This window comes from Pelodiscus sinensis, chromosome 3 (assembly GCF_052426305.1).
Source record: "Pelodiscus sinensis isolate ZL-2025 chromosome 3, ASM5242630v1, whole genome shotgun sequence".
Classification (NCBI taxonomy): Eukaryota; Metazoa; Chordata; order Testudines; family Trionychidae; genus Pelodiscus; species Pelodiscus sinensis.
This window is the reverse complement of record NC_143054.1, coordinates 6822317-6839277: the sequence shown is the minus strand read 5'-3', so window position 1 is coordinate 6839277 and position 16961 is coordinate 6822317. Positions and strand designations below refer to the sequence as shown.

Genomic DNA, 16961 nt, shown 5'->3' with positions numbered 1-16961 from the left:
CCTTGGGAACTGCTGCTCTTCCAAGCATGAGCTGAGAAGAACCATGAGACCGCTGAGGCAACGCAGGGCCAGATGTTTGCTCTCAAGCAAGAATTCATCTAAAGATTCACATTGATTCTCCCTGCCTGCTAATGTCATCCTGGCCTCTTCTGGATTCATCTTTCATCTGTTTCCTTTGGGATCTGAGACTCAGGGACACAGCAGCCTCTGTTGTATGATTGATGAGGAAGAGCCCTGTACTGGGTTAACAATATGTTGATGTCACTGTAGCACTTAATGTCTTATGGTACCTCTATCAGCCTTCTGGATCTGACCTAAAGAAGTCAACTCACTTTTGCCACCCCTGCTGGGTCCTTCGGGCAGGTGGACAATTGTGTATAAGGTTGTTGAGAGAGGTAATATGGGGTGGACTATAGCCATTGATGGACCTACCCTGCATGATTTTATCTCGCTCTTTTTTGAACTCTGTTAAAGTCCTAGTCTTCACAACATCCTCTGGCAAGGAGTTCCACAGGTTGACTGTGCACTGAGTGAAGAAAAACTTCCTTTTGTTTGTTTTAAACCAACTTGCTGCCTATTAATTTCATTTGGTGACCCCTAGTTCTTATATTGTGGGAACAAGTAAATAACTTTTCCTTATTCACTTTTTCCACACCACTCATGATTTTATAGACCTCGATCATATCCCCTGTTAGTCTCCTCTTGTCTAAGCTGAAAAGTCCAAGTCTTTTTAATCTCTCTTCATATGGGACCCATTCCAAACCCCTAATCATTTTTGTTGCCCTTTTCTGAACCTTTTCCAATGTCAGTATATCTTTTTATACATAAAAAGATATATTGGCCCCATGATGAAAAGCATAATGGTCTAAATCAGCTTACCTGCATTGAGTTTTCTTTTTCATATGGGGTTGAGGTTGGAGGGGAGACTTGTTCAGGAATGAATTTCTGTAGTCTTCTCTGTCTCCTGATGACGATCCATTACATCAGAGTCTATTCCCTTCCGAGGCTTGTGATGATCTAACTGATGAAGGGTCCACCCAATATTTTAAGTAGATTAAAACTTTTATTAGAAAATATTTTGAATGATAGAGCACACAGATTGTTGAATGCATATCATAGATACCCCGGCCTTGTTGGTATTAAAAGCGATGTAATCATGAATAGGAAAAAAACTGGTATGAACCAATAGTTGCCCAGAGTACAAAATACAGGTGGAGGTTAATGATCAAGTACATAACATGCTATACTGAGCTGTAACATGTTTTAGTGATCACATCTGAACCACTGTTGAAGACGTATCAGTGGGAAACTTGATTTAAATTGTTGATATTTTGGGGGTCATTTAAATCATCTTGATTTAAATCAGTCCACCCTGGTGAAATCTCATAAGCAGGGCTCGACGAACGGCAGCAAAAACTGCTCGCCAGCCCCATACTGCGCATGCGCAAGAGCTGCAATGCGCATGCGCGCGCCGTGAATGAACAGGGTGCATGGCTGAAATCTATTCGCCATGGGCAAGTAGATTGTATTGTTTGTTGAGCCCTGCTCATAAGAAATCCTGCGTGGTGATATACCGTGAAGTATCTGCTGAGAAGCGAAGAGAAATTGCCATTCTTTTTGTGGGCGAGCTAAATTCAGCTTACCAGGTGTCTATGCTAATACAGTATTAATTATTATTATACACTGGAATAGTTAATGTTGTTTAATTTAGACCGTAAATTCCTTAAAAAAGGAACTTTGCTTTGTATCTTTAAGGAACCAGGTTACCTAGGGCACTATATAACTTAATACTTGCATACTATTTTCTTAAAGCGGAAATATCTTAATTGTGGGGCCATTGAATTGGGGTGTCTCAGAATAAGGCTGCCCAATTTGTCCCTTTTAAGATGCTTCAAGTTGGGTACCTAAATTATTAGTCACTTCTGAAAACTTTGGACTGGCATTTTTTTAAGTAATATGCTTTTTTAAGACTTACAGTACTGATACATTCACAGACTGTTTGTCAAATGGACACACACAGTGTTCTTTGCTTGTCACTGGGGCATATATTTTGCTGTGAATATTGAGTTCCCTTCATCAGCTTTGCTGGTCAAGTAACTCCTGGTTGTGAGCTAGAAATCTGCCTGGAGGACTTTGCAAAGGTCTTTTCAATTTGAAAAAAGAAAGAATAAATTCTTGTCCCCCGTCCCTCTCCATGGCTCTTAAGTTTTCAGATCTGCAATTGCATTGTAGTCTCATGCAGATGGAAATCCGCCATGTCTTGTGTTTTGCCAAGAGAAAGAGGGACCGGGTTCATGTAGTATTCACTTTGGTGGGAGAGTTCTTTACTTGTAGCATGAAGACCAAGCACGTGATTGAACTTGGGAATAGGGATGTAAAATCCTGTTTAATTGGTTAACCGGTTAAATGTGATGCTGAACTGGTTAACTCGGGGGAGGGGCGAGGTGCCCCCTCCCTGCCCACCGCAGCCAGTCTGGAACAGCCCCTGCCTGTACCCTCTTCTACCATGGACAGGGTCTCTCCTGGACAGGCTGGAGTGCCTCGGTCCATGATGAGCCCGTGGCCTCACACAGGAAGGCTGATGCTTGCCTGCTGGTTAACCTTTCTCATCCCTACTTGGGAAGTATTTATCTAAGAGAGGAGCTTTTGTCAGCAGCTGTCCGTCTTATCACCAGGGTCCAACCAGTGAGTCAAAGAGGCCAGCTCCTGCTTTGTTTTTCCTCCTGCTGGAGAACAGGTGCAGAGCCGGGGCCATGTGAAATAGCGACGGTCGCCGCGCGCAGAGTGCCTCTTCGTTGAGGGTGGGCAGAGAGAGAGGACGACAGGCGCTCTGGCTCCGATTTACGTGCTGCCGTACCATCTTGGGTATGTCATGAGTGTCACATGCCTGTGGGTAGCAGGGGGAAGGCAGGATGTGGATGGCCCTGATGTGCCGGGTGGTTATTGTTGTTTAACAAAAGGAAATGCCGTATGAAGCAGAAGCGTCAGTTGCTACCCAGCAATCCAGGCAGCGCGGCAGCGGGGTTAATAAAGGGCATTTGTATCCGATCGCTCTCGGCTTAGCTGCTGCAGCTGGGGAGAGGGTTTGCATCAGCAGCCTCTCTGAGATGGAGCCATGAAGTGAGTTTGGGGAAAACTGATACAAAGAGGGATTGTAAATTGTTGGGTTTGATGCAGCAGTGGGGGAAGTTGTCTGGCTTGTGCTATGCACGGGGGCAGACTGGATGATTCCTGGGGGCCTGGAAATGTATGAAAGAAGCACTTAGTTTATTCTGTGACAGGAAATAAGCAAAGAAACCTGATCTCAGAGCCATCGGTTACCACTTAATGGGTATGGGGTTTTTGTAAAGGGAGTTGAGAAGCTGCAGGAGTTTTGCTTTTGAACCACTTAACTGGGTTCTGTTCCTGATTAGCTACCTATGGATTTACAACCTCTGGATAAGACACAGCTGTAAATGCCATGTTCATGGACAGTATAATAACTTGTTGCTTCAAAGGCTTAACAATTCTGCCCCTATAGATCTCAAAGCACATTGTGAAATGGGCGAGTCTCTGAACCCCTCATTTTGTAGAAGGGGACACAATAGGGTAAAGTGACTTACCCAGGGTTACACAGCAAGTCTGTGGCAGAGCCGGGGACTAAGCCAACTCTCCTGACTGCTGGTTCTGTGCCTTTTGCTGAACTGTGCTGCCTGTCAAACTCAGCAGACTACTCTTTCTTCAGGCTTGCGTTCCTCTGGCATCCAACATGAGAGCCGTATTTTCCTGCTGGGCTGAGGGTTAATACTAACGTGCCACATTCCCCTTGAACACCTGGGTGTGTTAAGGAAATAACAGGGCCATGATGCTCTCTGCATCACCTCAGCCCTGAAATTACCATTCACTCTGGGCCTGATCCTGCAAACTGTTGTTCTCAGCCACCATTGGGAACTGAGAGCCCTCAGCACTGTGGGAAGGTGTCAGGAGAATTCCAAGCTGTCCCTTTGCCGTGGCTGCCTTTCCTCACTCCGGCGTTTTGCCCCCAAACATGCGGGAGTGATGAGGATGGGGAAAGACTGTTTTGTGTCATGGATCGTGTTGCTGTTGGGAGCCTTCAAAGGCCTGCTTTCTAGCTGACATGCCAGCAGTCAGCTTTTTCTGCACAAAGCCTCCAAGTGTCGAGTAGCATGTGTCTACATACGTGCGGGTTTTGTTCGTGTTTTTATTTTAAAGACGAGAGGAACCCCGGAGAGCTACGCTCAGAAAGCAAACGCATGAGGGAGCTGGAGTGTGCATAGCACAGGTCTGTGCCAAAGAGTAGAAGCTGAGGTGGTAACTTCTGAATGAGCACGGCAGAGCTGGTTTAATAAGGTTCTCAGATTCTTTTCCCTTCTTTCGATGATAAACACAGCGTAGTTATATGACATATCAAAAAAAAAAAAAACCCAAGTTAAAAGAACATGAAGGTTGCCAGGTTAACTACTGAAAAGTTAGGAAATGCAAGAATTCAGATTGGCTGTGAACCTTGAATTCGGCCCCCTTGTGCATATGCACTATGATGCAGGCTTTATTTACGTGGTCACATATCATTAATATACTTGTCAGAAATGGCTGAAGCTTTCCAAAAACAATTCAGCTGGCATGGAAAATTATAGAACGGAACGCTAGGCCTTAGTAAGGTTGCCCAGTACTTCCGACTGTAATAGCCAGCACCATCTGTGTTAAGATAAACTTTTCCGTAGCGCTTAAGTGACTTAGAAGGAGTGTAATTCCCATGGGGAGTGAATTGGATTTAAACTACTCCACTGACACGGTTACTTTGATAAAATATACCCATCATGACTTTCATCTAGAAGGCTTTCAGCCCCAGCTTACTACTGATGTAGATGAAGTATGTAAGAGTCATGTGCTGGCCACCAAAAGGCAGTTACACTGTAGTGAAATGTGGTGGCAATTTTGCTCCTTGTTCCTTTCCACTTCTCCTTCTAAAAGCAGTTGGTACCATGCCCCCACTTCTCCCCTGCCCCAGTGGAAGTTGCAAGTAGAATTGATGTTAGATACAGTGTAACTACTCAGGCTGGAAGTTGGACAGTGTGTTGGGGTTCAAACCCCTGCTATTGTGAAAATGTGGGTGAGGCTGTGCTAGACAGGAAGTTAGACTAGACCAGCGGTTCCCAGATGGGGACCCATTTTGACAATTCAGGAAGACTTGGTGACCCAAGGCAATTCAAAAATGGGGAGATAAGAGGGGACAGATCCACCTGGGGAGACACTTGGCGACCCTTTTGAAATATAATGGCGACCCATATTTGGGTTCCAACCCATAGGTTGGGAAGCCCTGGACAAAATGATCTAATGCTCCCTGGTGACCTTAATCTCTGTGAATAGATGCAAATCGATATTCTATCACCAGTACCAAGCATCTGATTTTTCCCACTCATGGAGGCGAAAGAGTAAATGTTTTTTGTTTTATTCCATGGGAGCCCTGGTGTTGAGCTCTTGTGAGAAGCTGCACTGCCTTTGAGTTGAAAAGATGTGACGACTTTGAGGCTGGATTGTGGTCTTCCATCTCTCCTCATAGTTAAAAATGAATAAGAAAATACTTCCTCAAAAAAGAGGGAAAGCATGCTTTGTAAAATGTAAGGGAATAAATCTCTCCTCTGGCTAAGGAGAGACCAGAATTTGAAGTGAAGGTTTTATGTTTTGTGCACCCAGCATGTTGTTCCAGTAAATTAAAAAAAACAAAACCCACCTTCTTCAAACTGGCTTGGCACAGTCTGAGATCCAACCTCCGATCTACCCCAGAGTCCTCACAGTTGAGTTCTACTGTGGGCAAAGTACAGAGCTGGGAGTAGGAAGTCGTGGGTTCTCATCTTGGTTTTGATACTGCTGGATGTGCTCCACAGATTGTGGTGGTAATCACTCCACTAGGTAGGAGGTGTTTTCAGGTTCCGGCCCCATGAACTAGAACAATCAGGAAGTGAGGACAGTGGGACAAGTAGAATGACAGGAAGAGGTCGATAGGAGAGCTTTTCATCTGGCTACATACTGTACATGTCTAGCCAGTGTGTCTAAATTATTATTTTCTTAATATTTTATATATGCAAATACATTTTAGAACAAATGTTTGTCTGTGAAATAGGGATGTGAATGTGCCCGGTTACACGAAGGTCCCCCCTCTCCCTGAACTGCTGCCTCTGTATCAGAGGCAGCAAGGAGTGTGGGAGGTGGGAGCTGGTACATGCAGGAAGTCAGGTTTTAAGCTGGCTCCCTGCATGTACTGGCGCCCTGCATGTGCCTGCTCCTGCAGAGCCACCTGTTCTCACCCCTCCTCCTATCCGCCCTCCACACACATTGCTGCCTCTGTATCAGAGGCGGCAGCTCAGAGGGAGTAGTACATGTGGGGAGGCAGCTTAAAAGCCAGTTCCTTGTGCGCACTGTATGTAAATGGCAGCAATACAGCCAGTCCCCGTGTTATGAATGCATCGACTTATGACTGTTCGTATTTAGGACCAACCTCCTATACAGCCGGAACCCAAGTTACAAATGAAATGCACACTTATGAACAGCACGGCCGTACGTAAGTGAATGTAATCCAACTTACGAACAGATCGAGTTACGACCTAGTGTTTGGTACGTAACTTGTTTGTAAGTCGGGGACCGGCTGTATTGTAGCTGGGGTCGATGCTGGTTAACAACGTTTTTTAGTTAGCAAAGTGCCAGACAACAAAGCTGTCACTATATGTGCTTTCTTTCCTCCAAAGAATCTTGATTACATCTAGAAAACAGCTAAAATTGTAGTGATTTTTCTGTCAAGTCAAAATACAGTAAATCCATGCAGTTCAGATTACAATACAATAATATAAAATGGATCAAGTACACTTGCTCATTCCTTCAGCACTTTACAGGCTGGCTGTTTGTCAGAGAAAAGCTGTGTGTCCTTCTTTTCCATCAGAAACCCAACAAACATTCAACACCCAGCAAACCTACATTTTGAATCCGCACTGAAATGGGAGGGGGGGGGGAGTGTGTGTGTGTGTGTGTGTGTGTGTGTGTGTGTGTGTGTGTGTGTGTGTGTGTGTGTGTGTGTGTGTGTAACAAATCTAACTAGTAATCTGATGATTGAGCCATTCTTAAACAGCTTCCATTTTAACAATAAAGAAACTTCAGACAGTTCTTGGTAGAAGCTCCTATACATAATTTAGACAATCATAATTAGGTGCACTACCACACTCAGGGGACCAGAAAGTCTAAGTGTACTGGTTAATTTCTTTCCAGTTCTTTACCTGATTGTTTTCTGCTCTTGGGAAAATTCACTTGGAGTCCAGATGTCACTGGGTGAATCCTGACCAGGTGTAGGCAATAGTTTTTGGCTGGGGGCCACCTCGGAAGGGGCAGGGCCTAAAACGGAAGGGACAGGGACAGGATGCTTCCGGGCTTCCCCACCCACAGACCATAATTGGTCTGGAGGTGGGAGAGGCCCTTTGCCCTCCTGCCCTTCCCACTTAGCACCCATGCCCCTGGCAGGGCGGGAAGAGGCCTAGGAGCGGGGCAAGTACACAAAGTTTCCTCTGCCCTGCCAGGAGCATGTAGCACTTCAAAGTGCCACGTGCTCCTGGCAAGGTGGGATGAGACTTCATGCCCTCCCCCGCCCCACAAGCCCTGATTGGCCAGGGAGCGTAGGAAAGTTCAATGTCTCCTCCCGCCCTGCGAGGAGTGCTGCGTGCTCCTGGCAGGGCAGGGATAGGGCGGAGGAAATTTCGCACGCTCCTCCTGCCCCTAAGCCAATCGGAGCTTGGAGATGGAGGCGCCCACAAAGCTTCCTCTGTCCTGCTGGGATAGTGGTTCCCAAACCTTTCGGCATCACGCCTCCTTTTTGATTTTTGAGAAACCTTCACACCCCGCCGCCCAAAAAAATAGCAGCAAAACTTGGGGTGGGATTGACGGGTGTGTGGCTGGGTTGCCTTGCAGCCCCCCTGGAATTTTGGCACGCCCCCCGGTTTGGGAACCCATGTGCTAGGGGCACACGGCACTTTTCTAAGTGCTACGTGCTCCTGGCAGGGCAGAGGATCTTTGTGCGCTTCCCTTGACCCCAGGCCCTAATTGGCCTACGGGCGGGGGAGCAGCAGGGCCTCCACGGGCCGGATCCGGCCCACAGAGTCCCTTTTGTCCACCCCTGGTCCGGACCCTTCATGTGGCTGCATTTAGAGTTGGGAGTTGCAAGTGTTTGGATAAGCAAGTAGTATCTGGAGAGCAATTAACCTGGGGAAAGGGGATTCTCCCCAGTGAGGAAGAAGATCACAGAGTACTTTGAAAGAAGGTGAGATGAGAGAATGGAACAAAAGGAAGGGGCTGATCTGGCCTGTTCCCTCCATTGCTAGTGACTTCTTTGAGAGGTGAGCGTGCTTAGAATGCTTAGCGAGTGGCGCGTGTTTTCTCTAGAATCATAAGTCGCTGTTAGAAAGAGCTGTGTTTAGGGGTCTGAAGCGTTCTCGCCAGGCGTTTTTGCTTAAGCAGTTAAATGTAATTAATCCTATTTTTACCAAGTTGGTGGTAAACTTCCCAGCACTGCACAATAAGGGACTGTCGTATATCCAACAGTTTGCATCAGTGTTTGGTCATGCATCTGCCCCTTCTGCTGTGAAATATCTCCCTTGAAAGAAGAGCCTGTTACTGCTCTTGTGAACAATCGTTTTTATTCTGTTCCTTCAGCATATCCCCTCGGAAAAGATTGGAAGTAACATCTCTAGCCATGTCACTCCTTCCTTTGGAGACATGCATAACCCCCCTTCTAGGTGTGTTGTATAGTTCATGTGAAAATGCAATAGGGTAAGATAATTTAATATCATAATTGTTAGTAGTAGCATAGTGAGATCGGGGCCCCGTTGTACTGACTGCTGTGCAGACACAGACATTGGCCATGATTCCAAGAGCTTATAATCTAAAAAGACAAGTCCGACTGAAAGCTTGAGGAAGGAAGTATTATCTCCATTTTATAGATGGGAAATGGAGGTTGGGAAAAACAACCCCTTATGACTTGCACAAGAATACTGTGTTTGAGCTAGATAGTGAGCCCAGATTTCCTCAGTCCACACTCAGCGCAGATCCAGCTGTTCTCATATTAGGTTGACAAATGTAAACACACACAAGTTAGGAAACAGGTTAAATTTATGATACTATAAACATGCTGACACGGCACATCCTGTATATGGAGGGTCCAGCAAAACACACAGATCTTCAGCATATAGCACAACATCATAAACTTTGTCCACAGCTACAAAATCTGCTTTGGCTTCAGTGGCAAAACTCCAGTGGTTTTGTGCCTCAGCATTGTGGAAAGGCTTGGAAGGCTGATGCTGTATTGTAATAGTGGCCTGCAGCCTTCCCTTGTGTTGTGATCCTGTCCGTTCCCCCAAGCTGGGTAGGCCTAGTCTCTAGTGGGACGGAAGACTGTAAAATAAAACCAGCATCCAATAAGTATTTCTGATGTTTGAGTAGATCCAGATTCTGGACAGGAGGGGAAATGCGTGTCGTCTATAACATTAACCTATAAGCTTTTGCTCATTGGTTAATGGACTAGACTGTTACATCCTTACTCCCGAATAGACCCTCCTCCCTTTCTGGAGAAGCAAACTAGTTTCCCTTAATTTCCAAGCCGGCTAGCAGGCTGTATTTCTTGAGTGCTGTGCTGCCCACCCTCCCACCGGTCAGGAGGCATGCACGTGTGCTACCCTAGAGCAGTGTTATTCACCGACTAGCCTGTGGCCAGCACCAATCCCTGAGTTCTCCCTGACACAGTGTAAGAAAGCAGCAAGCTGGTGGCTGGTTTGAAAAAGGTTGAGACACATTGCCCCAGTGTTTCACCGAGTCTCTGCTTTTCCATCAATGCAAAGTCGCAATTCCCCTGTCGCTTGAATCTTTGCGTCTACTATGCTCGTGTGGCTAGCCCGTGTGGGGTCCTTCAGTTTCTCTTTGTATCTCTCCACTGTGATGCTTGTCCTTTTCTTATGGCCCGGAAACCACTCCTCTGGGGCCATTCACCTCTGCTCCTGGACTAGGGAGTGGCCACTTGAGTCATGTGCCGGGTTTCCTTAGCATTTTGCGAGCACGATGCCCTCAGCGTCCATCTGGTCCACATCGACATTCCACACTCGGAACTTGGACTCGCAGGGGCATTAGAGCAACAGGAGGGTGTCCAGACACAGCTGCTCTGGATCTCTCTTCAGTGTAATTGCAGCCAAGGAGGAGAGAGGATGTGGGAGCCCTTGAATAGTGCACAGCAAGTTAGGAAATGAAGCGTGTGAAAGCTAATGCAGCCTCTTATCTAGTCAGGAGCCGCAAGCGTCCTTGGTGTCATACAGGGTATAAGGAAAGACCCCTTGTTCCTGCCGTGATGAGCTTATAGTCCATACAGAATGTACATTAGAAACAAGAGGAAGAGCAAGGACAGGGTAGGCACGTTACTCGGGTACGAGGGAAAAACAATAATAGTAAATGTGCAAATGGCAGAGGTGCTTACTGACTTGTTTGTTTCAGTTTTCCCCAAGAAGGTTGGTGGCGATTGGACGCCTGACATAGTGAATGCCAGTGGAAATGGGGCAGGTTCGGAAGCTAAAATAGGGAAATAAGTTAAAAATGACTTAGACAAGTTAGATGTCTTCAAGTCACTAGGCCCTGATGAAATGCCTCCTAGAACGCCAGGAGCTGACAGAGGACGTATCTGAGCCTTTAGCTATAATATTTGAAAAGTCATGGAAGTCGGGAGTGATTCCAGAAGACTGCAAAAGGGCACATGTAGTGCCCATCTATAAAAAGGGAAACGGGCACGGTCCAGAAAATTAGAGACCCATCACTTCAGTTTCTGTGCCGGGAAAGATAGTGGAGCAAATAATTAAGGAATCCATCTGCAAACATCTAGAAGATAATAAAGTGATAAGTAATAGCGAGCGTGGATTTTTTCCAGAACAAATCGTATCCTACCAGCTGGAGAGCCTTCTTTGACAGGGTAGCAAGCCTTGTCGAATATGGGGAAACGGTAGATGAGGTATGTCTAGACTTCAGTAAGACTTTTGATACAGTCTCACTCGGTCTGGGTTTTCTGAGGTTTCCAGCCACGCAGTGTCCCAGATGGCTTGGAAACTCAGCCCGCGTGGCATTGCTGCAGCCGTCAGTCTGCATTTCTGAATTGAACTCCCCTGGCTCTGCTGGGCTCCTGTAAAGACACAATCCCATGGAAGGGGTCAGACCTCACCAGGCTCTTGCTATTTGTAGCCAACTCCAAGGCTGACTCCTCTTTACCTGTTCCTCCCTTGTTCCCGTTTGTCTGCCAATTGCACTGCCCTTTGCCTCTTTGCTAGGGGCTCTGCTGCCTCACAGTGTTTGATCAGAACATACTTGGCCATTGAATTGCTTGCCCTTATTGTGTGTCTGTCTTGTTAGCATCCCGCAGTGCATGAAAACGCTGTCCTGACAAGTGTGTCTGGGTTATCGGTTGGGTCAAAAAAATTGGGGGTGCACCCTGGAGCAGCATTCTGACCTCATTGGGTTTGGCCAAGGGATGGAGAGAGAAGCGGAGAAATGCTCCGTAACTGCTCTGGCTGTGCAGAGGATTCTGTGAGCTACTTCAAGATGACATAAGAAGAAATCTTTGATTTTTTTTAATTCTCTTACAATCCTCCTTTACTAGACTTCATAATGGAGCTATTGATTTCAGCCCATGTTGGGACCAAAACTCTGTGATTGTTCAAACGACTGCTCAGCGAGAACCACTGGATTGCCAAGGCAAAAGCATTATTTGATGTGGATACTTGTCCTGTCGGGCTTGTGAGGTTCATAGTGAGTGCTAGTGTTCAGTCTCTGGATTATGATGTCTGTGCTGTAGTGTGGTAGCTCGTATATGTGCCTCAATGCTCTCGGCAAATCAGGTGCCTTGGGTGGGAGGCTCAACATAAATCCAGTCCTCACTGGTTAAGGCCGACCATCTGACAGGTAAATATTAGTTCCATTTCCAGCTCCAGTAGTCTTGTTCTCTTCTGTGTTGCCCCGTATGCCGACATAGACTTCTCCATCTCAGATTTTCAGTGTTAGTATCCCCTTTTAAGAATCATCTTCCACAAGGACCACAAATGTTAGCTCACGCTAATCTAAGGACCTCTCAACAAAGAGGCGGGTAATTGACTAATCCTGTAGTTGATACAATTTGTATTGACTACAGATTAGTCGATAAGGGAAGATGGTCTGTCCTGGCTCATCCTGGTCCAGGAGCTACCCCTGCTGCAGCTCTGCAGTTTAAATGTAGTAGGAGCCAGGTGCGCAGGCAGCTCGGCTTTTACTGCATTTAAACTGCAGAGCCGCAGCGGGGGTAGGTCCCAGGCTGGCGTGAGCCAAGACCACTGTGACTCTGCATTTAAATGTAGTAATCACTTACATCCCTACTTTCAACCCAGGGGATCTTATGTGTGTCTTTTAGATTGTGTGCCCACTTGGGTACGGATAGTCTTATTTATGTCTTATACAGCAATGAGCATGCAGGCACTTTAGTTATTTGACAGATCGAGAAACTAAGGCACATGGTGTTTAAGTGATTTGCCTGGAGTTACGGATTGGTAAGTGGCAGAGCGGGAGTAGAATCCAGGTCTCCTGACCCTTAGTCCTGGGGGAGAGAGAGAGAGAGAATGAATGAGAATATCTTGCTAAGACTAAATCAAATAAACAAACCTCATTCTCTACTTTGAACTCTTCTCCAGAGAGTGTATTAGGAGCGATAGATTTTTGTTTCATATGGATTTTTGGGAAGACAAAAGTTACAATAAATTTACAAGAAAATGAAGCCGGGAAAAGCTTTTGAATGTGTATAAGTTCAATACTACCATTGTTACTGGAAAGCATAACAGCTGAATTTCCCGGCTGTCTTGTGACCAAATAACTGAGCGGGGGGAGCTGTTCAGTGAATAGGGGATAGCAAGTTAAAGAAGTAAAAATTCTATGCAATTGAAAGTGCGCATCTAACCCTTTCTTGAACCAGAGTAAAGGAAGATAGTTCACCAACAGCTGTACCATGTGAGGGGCTGTTGTCTAGTGGTTAGAGCGGGAAAGGAGAATGAGAACTGTTAGTTTCTGTTTTCTCCGCTGGTTTCATTTTGAAACCTTGGATGTAACCTAGTAATTCAACACCCTAATAATGATTGTGTTCCACAGCAGTGTCCAAAAGCTTCCTGCTTGGAAATCGGTTTCCAGTCCTTCATGAAAAGTGAGATGTAAGTGCAGATTATTAACATTACTTTATCCTATTAGGGAGTCATTGACATTAGAGATGGAAAACAGAGATACGGTCGGTCTGGTACATCCCTCCACCAGGTGCTTATGTGTGTTAACTAATGCATTACCTCTAATGCTTTGCCTACTCAAGTTTCCAAAGCAGATCTTCCACCTCCTCCTTTGGGATTTTATAGCCCAAGGATCTCTGTGTCAGCATAAGTAATAACCAAGTTGTTGTCAGGCATGTTCAGTATTTCAAATTGCTCTCCTCCCTTTATTTTTATCTAAGAGGTAAAAATATTCTCAAGAATGAACTTGTCATCGGTAATCCCAGAGACGTGCTGCTGATAACCTTGTCTTCATCTTGAATTCTTGGCTGGTTGTAAGCAATTGGCTAAGAGTGGCAGTACAATTACTCAGCTGTTAGAAGTGGAAATGAAGCTGGGAGTGCCAGGTATCTCACTGCTAAACACGGACGTTTGAGTTTTGAAAAGCTGCATTTTTCTGTTTGGTCTGAATAGGGTCACACACATGCTAGTTTTGCATCTACTGACTGGATCGTAGCTCTTTATTAGTAGCCATTATGCTCTTCTATATCGAACTCAATGTCCTGCAAGTATGAAAAATTGTTTATAAATGGAAATATGCCTATCTCACAGAACTGGAAGGGACCTTGAGAGGTCATCAAGTCCAGTGCTCTGCTTTCACAGCAGGCCCAAGTACCATCCCTGACAGATTTGCCCCAGATCCCTAAATGGCCCCCTCAAGGATTAAACTCACAATCCTCGGTTTAGTAGACCAATGCTCAAACCACTGAGCTATCCCTCCCCCACAACTTAAAGTAATTGGTCAATTTAAGATAATTGGCTCTGTGAATAGTAAATAGGTAGGTCTAATGGTCGGAACACAGGACTGGATGCCAGGAATGTCAGGCTTCTAATCCAAGAGCTGCCACTGATGCCTTTGGTGTCCTTTGGTGAGTCACTTAACCCCTGAGCCTTAGTTACCCCATCTGTAAAATTGAGTCCTTACTTCCATTCCTTTCTGGGTTAGTGAGGACTGATTAGTTACATGTGTAAAGCACTTTGAAGATGGGATACTATGTAACTGCTAAGTTTATTTTTTAGCATGTATTAAAACTTTTCTGCTTTATTTTTTGAATTGCACACAGTGGAAACAAACTTGCTAATAACTGGTACAGATCTGTTAGGTCTCATCTTCTCCGCGCTGCTGGGGTATCCTCCGTGCTGCAGGATTGTTACCTAAGTTATATTTTTAAAGTGTTTTATCTAAATTAGTCTTCAAGGTGTTGAGTGATATTTTATCTTTCACTGTGCTGCAGTCGCACCTCCGGTTTCCGTGTAGACATGTCCCGTGAAACAACCCTCAGGCGCTACAGAGTGTTTGGCTTAGCAGCTGATGAGTTGTATGAACTTGGAGCCATACCGGTAGCTATGTCCCAGCTGCATTACTACCTTGAGCGTCAGCAATACTCCTGCTTCACAGGCCAGCTAAGTCTGCTTTAAAACTCCATTTAAAAGGAACTAGAGATTTTGGTGCTTGGATGACAGGCGGGTTGGGGCAACAAATAAATACATGATACCTTGAGATAAAACTGCTGGAAGACAAGTCTGCTGAGACAAAGGAAGGCTGGCCTTGTGGTAAGGCACTGGACTGAAATGCCCGAGGTCTTGGTTCCACTCTGTGTTCTGCTACAGATTTCTTGTGTGACCTGGGATTCCATGGCTCAGTAAACTGTAAAGTACAGCGGGTTACTTTTTTCTCACTTCACATTCTATCGACTTAGTCGGGAAGATCTCTGAGACCAGGATTATTGCATGTGGCACTCCCCTGATCTTGGCTGGAAGCACTAGTATCGTAATACAAATCCTTTCTAGCGGAATGTGGAGGGAAGCCGCAAAAGACCTGCGATGCCGGATACTCTACAGTTACTTCCGATGTTGGAAGCCCAACGAGCAAACATTGCACGTGATTTAGGATTTTTGTGATTTTTCAGCAAACGTTGCACAAGAGATTTAGGTAGCGTGTTTTCTCTCCCCCATCCCCTCACTCCACCCTCCTCTCACTCCCCCTCCCTCCGCCTCTCCACAAATCTGATTTCAAAGGCTGACCCCTTGGTGTGTGTATCTTTTGTGTCTGGTTTGAAGGCCATTATATAAAATTAGCTTGCTGCTCTGAGACGGCTGATATTAGCTCTGAATTAGGACTCTTACAAAGCCCTTGATGGTGATTTTACTTGATGGGGTCTTATTTAAGCTCTGAGGTACAGGGTAGAAAATGGAACACTAATAGTCTCCGAGATTGCTTCCAGGCTGAGTAGCAAGATTAGGTGGGATTTTTGGCAGCTTCCCTACTTGCCTTGCACCTAGGCTATTCTTTTAAACCTCTACTGAGCATTTCTCAAGCAGACCAAGGGGCAGAAAGGGCTGGGTTGTTTCCTTCAGTAAAGTTGCTGATGGTACAGACTTGCTGGGGAAGGTTGTGAAGAGGGTTATATGGTTCTGATGGCAAACTCCAATGCGAAAGCGTATTCAGATCTGCTAAGCAACAGCAAAGACTAGTTTAAAGAAATCCGATGTTGAGTAATGTAGAGTGACACATTGGAAGAAAAAAAACCCCTGCCCCACACACCCAGACAATGGCTAGAATGGAAATAGAACATAAATATTGCAAAGGGCCCTGGGAAGAAAGGCAAGGAGGCGCCTCGCTGGAGAAAGAGCCACTGAAGAAGTGTATAGGAGATCCAGGCTAAGGATATAGATCAAGAGTAAGGGGACAGCAGGGCAAGCGGATGTGGGGGTTGTCTCGTGGCATTAGCATCTTTGTGTGGACCCATTGTGGATTGACAAGATGAATGCTGTGTCATGATTTGAGGAGCGAGCGATGGGATGACAAAGGTATCTAAGTTAGCAAACTTTTAGCAAAGGTACATTGGGAGCGCCTATTAAACCTTCCTCAGTTGTATTTGTAGCACCTAGACCAGGGGTGGGCAATAATTTTTGCCCACAGGCCACTTTAAAAATGTTTGAAGTAGCCTGGGGCCAACCCGGAAGGGGCGGGGCCGAAACAGGAAGGGGTGGGGCCTAAATGGGAAGGGGGGGGTTACCCAACCCCCAGACCATGATTGGCCTGGGGATGGGGGATACCCTTTGTCCCCCCTTCCCACTAGGCACCCATGCCCTGGAAGAGGCTTGGCTTGCTCCCCAACCCCCAAGCCAGTCAGGCCTGGGGACGGGGGAGTGCGGGAAGCCTCCTCCCGCCCTGTAGAGCACGTGGCAATTTGAAGTGCCACAGGCTGCTTGCAGGGCTGGGGCAGGGTGAAGGAAGCTTCACGCAGCTCTCCCACCCCCAGGCCCTAATTGGCCTGGGGGCAGGGGAGCAGCAGGGCCTTTGTGGGCTGGATCCACCCGCTTGGCAGGCCGAATGCAGCCCGCGGAGGCCCTTTTGCCCACCCTGACCTATACTATACCCAGCGCACTGGGCTGGCTGGTGTATCAACACGTCACAATAGTTAGAATAAGAGGCATGCAATGAAATTAAGAAACTGCTGCTTCCCAGGGGCTCCCTTGATTGTGAGGCACCTTCCTACCCGTGCTCTTAGCATGAGAAAATCTTTTCTGTATCTACTGAGTGGGGGCAGGGAATGGTTAACTGGTTAACCGGTGCGGGTTGGAGCAGCTCCCCGCCCCACCCGTGGGCAGGGG

General features: G+C 46.3%; 1 protein-coding gene across 6 annotated transcripts in view; it reads left to right on the top strand.

Annotated features, from left to right (window-relative positions):
- EXTL3 (exostosin like glycosyltransferase 3) overlaps positions 1–16961 on the top strand; it is a 221695-nt gene that overhangs the window by 132956 nt on the left and 71778 nt on the right. The window contains exon 1 of one of the 6 annotated variants that reach the window (XM_075923263.2): positions 2457–2865. The exons of the other annotated variants lie outside the window; for them this stretch is intronic. The gene's annotated coding sequence lies outside the window, so the exon portion shown is untranslated. Of the gene's footprint in view, positions 1–2456; positions 2866–16961 lie in introns of those variants that run through there. 6 annotated transcript variants of the gene reach the window in all.